Source organism: Eumetopias jubatus, unplaced genomic scaffold (genome assembly GCF_037043125.1).
Source record: "Eumetopias jubatus isolate StellerSeaLion01/CBP00866 unplaced genomic scaffold, mEumJub1_p1.0 scaffold_4, whole genome shotgun sequence".
Taxonomy (NCBI): domain Eukaryota; kingdom Metazoa; phylum Chordata; class Mammalia; order Carnivora; family Otariidae; genus Eumetopias; species Eumetopias jubatus.
Window position 1 is genome coordinate 60,971,727 of NW_028274810.1, and position 8,266 is coordinate 60,979,992.

The window sequence follows — 8,266 nt, forward strand, 5'->3', positions numbered from 1 at the left end:
TTTATTCCAAACTTGGACCAGAATTTGTGATTTCCTGGTTTCTTTTCATCCACTTCTGCTAATAGTTTCAGTAAGTAATTTTCTGATGTGGAAACAATAGATCATCAATCATCAAAGTAGAGCAAGACAGTTGGGAGGTAGATACACTTACATGGTTCCAGTCTGCACCCTACTTCACCCCGTTTTGCACTTGAACCTGCTCTGCACTATTCTCTTTCATTTCCCATTAAATACAGATGCTTCCCACTGAGGGGTTGGGAGTTGTACCAGAACTGCTTCCGTGGAGTGTGCAAGGGTGCACAAGTACGTGCAGACGTACACACACACATACACACACACACACACAGTTTCCTTTCTCTTCCGGGGACCTACCCTTAACTACTCACTTGGCTTATCAGCCCAGTTCTGTGTTGTTGAAATTTAATGATGTTGAGCATCATTAAGGGATCATGGAAGCTGGTCAGAGGACACGGAGAGATGAGCAAACAGACCAGCAGCTAAGGATGTCAGTCAGTGGGTGTTTTGATCTGTTTTTTTTTTTTTTTAAGGTAGCCATGGAAGGGAAGAGAGAGCATTTTTCTTTTTTCTTTTTTTTTTTTTGCTTGTAGAGAAGATGAACCAAAAAGTGTATTATATATTCATCTTAAAGGTCACATGTATAAGTAGAAAGAGTTCTCGAGGACATTATCATATTATTACAAGATAATCTCCTATACATACTGTGTATGTTGGCACTCTGAAAGCAAAATGATATTTTTGTCTGGGCTCTTCAGTCTTGATAGAAAAAAAAACCAGGAACTTAGATGTATTTTCTTCAAGGCAAGGTCTGTGAAAATCCTTTTATGGAGCTTATGTGCCAAAGCATGCTGTGTAAAGTCGGCTGGAGGTCATTACCGTTTTTATTATGTGATTATATTATAAATATGAGTTGGGCCTCAATCATAAGCAGATCCTTTATGTGTGTTTCTGAACATTCTGTCTCCAAAGTGCTAAATTCCAAATCGGAATATTGATTGTCTGATGCCTGAGTTACAGCCTTCCTCAAATCTTGAATTAGGCCTCAGGGTCCATGTGTCTTTCTGGAGATAAGTTCTTCTTGTAAGTGGGAGATGTGAGGTCTTAAACAGTGGGCCCCACAAGGTGGAAAACCAAAGGAACACTCAAGTACCATTCTCCCCCAGGTGAATCAGGAGGTATTAAACACACCATTTTATGGCATATATAAAGAAATTGTCGTAATTTGTAAGTGTCCCTGAATTTCCTCTCGGGTAAAGCAAACAATGTATTCCTGCAAATGTTTATTATTTTCATGCAAATCCAACTCAGTTTTTCTTCCATTCTTTAGATTTTTTTTTTAACTTAACCACAGGCTTCCAAATTTTCTAATTCTATAAATATCCCTGATTTTTAAAATGTAGCCATATTATTTTTAGAATGTTCAAACACACCTTACTCAGGATATCTTGGTTTCAGTACCTTTGAGATTTTGTGCATTTCAGGATGGTTAGCGGCATCTCTGGCCTCTACCTGGTAGGTCTAGGAGCATCTCCTCCCACCAGTTGTAGCAACCCCAAATGTCTTCAGATGTTGTCCCCTGGGGGGTAAAAGATCCCCTGATTGAGAACCACTGCCTTCAGATGTGTTCAGTCAAGGTCCTTCAGCATTCTAAATACAGAATGAAGTGAATCTCTGAGTGTTTAAAACAAGAGGCAAAGGTAAACCTCAGTGTGACAAATGCTTGTTCACATAATGACTTCCCCTCTAGGATGTCAGGGGAAGGCAGGGATGTTAGGTTTTTGCATCCCTGTAACCTGGGACTGCTAGCCAACTCAGGGGCCCCCAGTATTTGTTGGATGAATAAGAGAAACCAAATTACCTGTCATGAAATGTGTATTTAGCTTCCATAAATACATGCTTTTATGTATTTATGTATGTGTGTTCGTAAGTATTATGTACATATTTATGTTTTTCCATAAAAACACTTACCTGAGAATCTTTGTTATAGTCTTTTCTACTTCAGCATCTGAACAATGGGCACATAGCAGATCTTTCAGTAGGTGGAGGTTGGATCGCTTCCTGGATGTAAAATGTATATCAAAATGATGAATTAACCAGACATCCAAGGTCCTGCACCATCAGAATGCATTTTTTGTGGTGATGAGAGCAATCTGCTGTTGGATGTGGGATCCTCCACAAATGGGCACCCTGAGAGGCCTGCTTACATTGCCTCCTTTGAAGTTTACATTTGATACATGGGGGCATCCGGGTCTAAGGAGGCGTGTTGGGTTTTTTTGAATCCACACTGGCAAGAGGGAGAATGTTCTGGTTCAGTGGGGGGTGAGTGATTCTACTTTATATACCCCCTGTCATCACCATTGTATGTGTAGTTGCTTCTTGTCCCCAGAGCTCGCCTGGCTGCCCTGCCAGGGCCATGACCAGTCTTGCTGTGATGGCTTCATTCTCTAGGCTTGCACTGAAAATCAGAAAAAAAAGTCCAAGGATAGCAGCCCTTTCCAAGGTTTATGCTGAAACAGCACAAAAGTTGAGTGTTCTTGGAAGGTATTTGAAGTCACTTTTAAGAACTTTCTAGATTTAAATTCATTCTCTAGGCTTTGACCACCACAATCGTGTGAATTTTAAAAGGACTGTAAAACACATTTACAAGGTACAATGGATTTCTAGGTCAGGTTTCAAAGCTCTCGGAGGAAAGTGGAATTAAAAGGCACTTCTGTTAGAGTCACGAAGGATGGTGGAAATGACCTGGTTCAACCTTCTCAGTTTACAGATGAGGAAACTGGAAATCACTGGAAGACTTGTCCAAGGTCAGAGATTTTTTGTTTGTTTGTTTGTCTTTTGAATCTCTCTCTCTCTCATTCATTCTCCACCCCCCCACAATAAAATTAGACCCAGAGTTATATGTACAGATCAACGATGGTTTTCCTAGACCACCAAAACATTGGACCTGGCTATGGTAACTTAAGAATAGTCAAGTACAACTAGTTTCCTTTACTTTATGAGTAAACAGAAATCCAGAGAAGGGTTATTGTGCTGTAGAAGTTTGTTTTTCAAGCCAGTGTCCAGCACATCTGTAGCTTGAATCCAGGTACCCTTTCTGTTATCCTTTCCCTAAAGCCTGCAGTTTTCTTGGAAAGCGATTTGATTGTGCCCTCTCCTTGTGGTCATTGTTCCCCCATTCGTGAGCTAACATTTCCTGAGCACTGGCTGCATGCTGGGTGACAGGACATGATGTCTGCCCTCTGGAGCTCACATTTTGGGGTGGAAACAGAAACAAGCCGGCAGTGTCTTCCGAGTGTAGCGTTGGAGGTAAGAAGATGGTGCTTTAGGGCTCTGGGCTGGGGCTGGCTGGCAGGGAGGTGATGCTGGGGAACTTGATAGTCACTGGTCACTGCAGGTGCAATGTTGTTCCTCACAGGGCCTGAGAGGAAGTGCTGAGCCAGGGAGAACTCCTGGAAAGAGGGGTTAGCATTGTGCCCTGCAAGAATACAGGCCTTGATTCAAGACCCGGCTCTCTCAGCTGGATGGCCTTCATAGAAGGCTCAGAGCAGAGCCTTGATTTCATCCCAAGCCTAAACCCAGAGCCCAGGCTTGGCTGCCTCTGGGAGCGCAGGACCGTTCTGAGGATTCAGTGGGGTGAGAACAGTCAATACAGGGAAGCGTATGCTGTACAAATGGTGGTTCTATAAAGGAGTTTTCCTCCGTGTTCACGTTGCAGGTCCTCTCATGGGGACATACGTGTGCATCACTCGCATCTTTTATGCACTAATTTCCTATTGATGGTGGATGGGTAAACTATCAAAAAGGAAAATGTTTATTAAGAATATTAGGTACAGATGCCTGGGTGGCTCAGTTGATTAAGCGTCTGCCTTCAGCTCAGGTCATGATCCCAGGGCCCTGGGATCGAGTCTCACATCAGGCTCCCTTGCTCACTGGGGAGCCTGCTTCTCTCTCTTCCTGCTGCTCCCCCTGCTTGTGCTCTCTTTCTCTCTCTCTCTGACAAATAAATAAAATCTTTGAAAAAAAAAAGACTATTAAGCACTTGGGCATATAGAGGGGAAAAAAAGTATTTTCCTGGCTTTTTGTTTCCTTTTTCTTAAATAATCCTTTGAATTTATTTCCTCTCGATCCTATGTGGGCACCAACTCCAGAGGGGGAGGGCTGGATCTCCTCCTAGTCCCTCCCTCATCCCATGCTTTGTTGGGTTTTTACCCTAGCTGATGAAGCTCTGTCTCTGTGCCAGCCATTGTGATAAATCCTCACAGCAATCCTAGCAGGGATAGGGAAAGTCAAGGCCTCAGAGAGATTGCCTGACATGCTACTAGCAAGGGGAGGAGGCAGGAGGCAACCCCAGGTCTGTGAAGCTCCAACAGCCAAGCTTTAACCATTAAGCAAGACTGCTTCAATTTGAGTTGGTTCTTTTGAGCATCTTATGGCACCACAATGGAGCAGAGGTAATACTTTCGTAGAGTCCTAAGCAACATCCTTTCACTTCCCACTTGCCTCACCACCCCCCCACGTGGACCCTTCCTCTTGGTGTGTTTCCAATATAAACCTTTTGCTAGGGCGCCTGGGCGGCTCAGTTGGTTAAGCGACTGCCTTCGGCTCAGGTCATGATCCTGGAGTCCCGGGACTGAGTCCCACATCAGGCTTCCTGCTCAGCAGGGAGTCGGCTTCTCCCTCTGACCCTCTTCCCTCTCGTGCTCTCTGTCTCTCATTCTCTCTCTCTCAAATAAATAAATAAATGATCTTTAAAAAAAAAATAAACCTTTTGCTAGATCTATGAGAAGCAAAAGCACCTTTGGGGTAAGTTTGCCCATGTTCAGTAAGGCAGGCAAATGCATGGCATGATCCTTAGACTTGAACTTCCATGGTCTCTTTAGGTAGGTGACTCTTGGGGCACATTTACTGTTTAACTGATGGGATTCTCGCTGCAATCTGCTGAGGTGGATGTTACTGGCTTCATTGTCCAGAGGAGGAGATGGAAACTTACAAACACGAGACTGACTTGAGTCGTACAGTCTTTGGGTCACCAGCACCCAAGCCCAGCAGGTCTCTAGAAATACGTATTGCTGGTGTCCCCTAGTGAGGAAGGCACCTAGCTCTGATTGGAAACTGTCTTTCAGACTCTAAGGCTCTTGCTTTTTTCCACAGTCCCACTTTGTGGCCTTTATGTTGTCATTTTACCTTCCCGGGCTCCATTCTTCCCTTCTCTTTCCCCCTTCCTTCTTCCCTGTTCAGAGTAACAGGGAGGTTAAGAACACGGACGCTAGAGCCAACAGCCTGGTCCCAGGTCTTTTGCTCCCCAGCTGTGTGGTGTTGGGCAGGTGCCATAGTCATGCTCAGCTTCAGTTTCCTGTCTTGGAGGCAAAGATAATAACAATACCAACCTTTTGAGACTATTGTAAAGATTAAATGCGTCAATTTATGTAGGTATAATGCTTAGAGCGGTATCTGATTTATGATAAACCTTTTCTGTATGTATTATCTATTATAATATGAGCTATTATTATTTACTTCTCAAACATTTGGTAAGCCACTGCCATGTGCCAAACTCTGTGCTAGATAATGGGGTGGATTCCTGGTGTCCCTTTCAGCTCTGACGCTCAGTGATGGATGTAAACAACCAAACCCTCCATCACTGGGGGAAGCACTATATGGTTAGCTTCAGGGGACTTTCTGACTGTCTGCTTACAAATCGTTATGTGTGAAATGAAAAATGCATTTAGCTATTACTTTCTTTTACCCATCTTGTTCACGTAGGTGGATTGTATTTTACTACCTAATTAAGAGTAATGGAAAAAAAATGGAAACACATTTGTAGCTTATGTGTGGGTTGAAATTTCTTGCGATGGGAAACAAACTCATAAACAGAGACAATAGCACTACTTAAATGAGAAAATCCGTGGACATCAGGCAACGGAGTAACGCCATTTTGCTATTTGGGGCAGGGAGAAGGAAAGCTTGAACATATTTGCACATATTTGCACATAGCGTCCTTGGAGAAAATTGGTCTTGCAAAGAGCAGGACCCATTTGGATATGAAAATTATATTCAGACCACTGTATTAGCATAGTCCTGTCTTTCTGTACACCTTTTCACTACTGCACATATCAGAGATAAATTCCCTGACCTCACGCAAACCAGATCAAAAGGGGATAAACTAGAGAGGCTTAGTGTATTTCCTTTGGAGCCAGCATATCAATACCAGTTTCTCCTTGACTGCATTTTGTAGTATTTAGCCAGGCATGCTGGAAGGATCCTGAACTTCAGGGCCAGAGTCTGGGCTCCTGCCCTTTTAGTTATAAATTCCTGGACAACCTGGTGAAAGTAATTGTACTTCCTTCCGCTGTGTACCCAAAGCCTGGTGCAGCAGGAGGTGCGTGGACTTTGCAGTCAAAATCTCATCCGGCGTGTGGCCCTTCCTTTCTACTCAACTGCTCAGAACCAGTTTCCTTGTCTGCAAAGTGAGGGCGGCGTGACCTGTGTTGTCAGGCTGTCATGAGGTTAATAGTGTATCATGTATTTGGTGGGAATGCAGCACTCCCTTTTCATTACGATATCGGGGCCTTTTAAGACCTGTTTTTCTATTGTGATACATAGACTCTGTTCAAAAAAGTTCATGACCCTTATGGGGACAATTAATGAATAATAATAAATATAAAAACCCAGGTATCTACTCTTTCAGGCCACAAAATAGAATGTCATGGGTCTCTGGAATCTTCCTAAGTGCTCCTCCTTGACAGTATCCCTCTTACCCCGTCCCCAGGTAACTACCAGCCTGAATTTCATGTTGATCATGTCCTGGATGCCTTTCATTTTACCTGGTTTTGAACTTTATATAAAACGGAATCAGATTGAGGTGCCTGGGTGGCTCAGTCAGTTAAGCATCTGCCTTCGGCTCAGGTCATGATCTCGGGGTCCTGGGATCGAGTTCTGCATCAGGCTCCCTGCTCAGCAAATAAATAAATAAAATCTTTAAAAAAATGGGATCAGATTGTACAGTATTCTTGTGACTTTGGTGCTCATTATATTTTTAATTTTTAAGATTGCTTGATATTGATGCACGTACATAGTTAATTTTCACTGCTGTGTAGTATTTTGTTCTAAGAGGATCCCTTTATTTCCTCAAGTATTGGTAGGCATTTGGCTGGTTTCCACTTCTTTGCTTTTACGGAATAAGTTGCTATACATATTCTTCTGTCCCTTGATTCTTAAGCTGAAAAGGTCTTTATAGACAATTTAGTCTGATACCTTGTTGCTGCCTAGTTGTTTGACACATAAGGCAGCCAAGGCCCGAGGGGGCCAGCGGATTCCCAAGGTTTCCCAGCTAGGAGATGGCAGTGTGGGGCCGGTAACCCTGGTCTTTCGTCCCAGTTTGGCTCATTGCTGTGACTAGACCACATATCTGATGGTTTGCCTTTTTATTTTAAACAACTTCCCATGCTACTGATCGCTATAATTTTGGAGTTTTTATTTGGGCTGGCTCTTCACCGCTCTCCTAGAAATATACTCAGCATTTACTGTGGAGATGATTTTCTCCCCATCTCCAAAGCTGGGGCAGTGCTGGCTTCTCTCGGGCCCTGTCCCATTAATGCTGGCCCTGGGCACACCCCGTGGTGATGGACCTGCCAAGAAGCTTCTCCTTCTTCAGTAGTGGGAGCCTCTGAGACAGGTTTCAATCAGGAAAGGAATCCAAAATAGATCCAAAAGGGCCGGGGGGAAAACTGCTGAGGAGAGAGGATCTGAATCCTTACGAGGCACTTTCTTAGGAAATGTCCTTTTACTATAAATAGGAATGGATATTCAATTTTAGGCCCCCTTAAAAAAAAAACAAAACAAAAAACCTCTCAAGGACTGAAATTAGATTTGAGGCTGATGGGATGAATATAGGATGGGGTGATTCTGTGCCGTGCTAAGACACGTCTGAAAGTTTGGAGCAGCTGGTGTGATGGAACAGCTGAGCCACAAACAAATATCAGCTGATTTTAGCACTTCTTATTTCTAGATGCCCTGGTTTGTTCACTCCGGCGTTTGGCTCACTTGCAAGCTCTCTTCTTGAAGCCCCTCAGCATCTCCTCATACTCTGCCACTGACGAAGTTGTGCACCCTTGGGCAAGTTGTTACTCTTTCGGGCCCCAGTGTCCTGCATCCTAACGTGGGGGCAGTAGCTCATATTGATGAAGAGCTTATAACGGGCCAGGCACTGTGCCAAGCACTGTCCCTGGGTCATCTCATTTTGTTTCCGCAA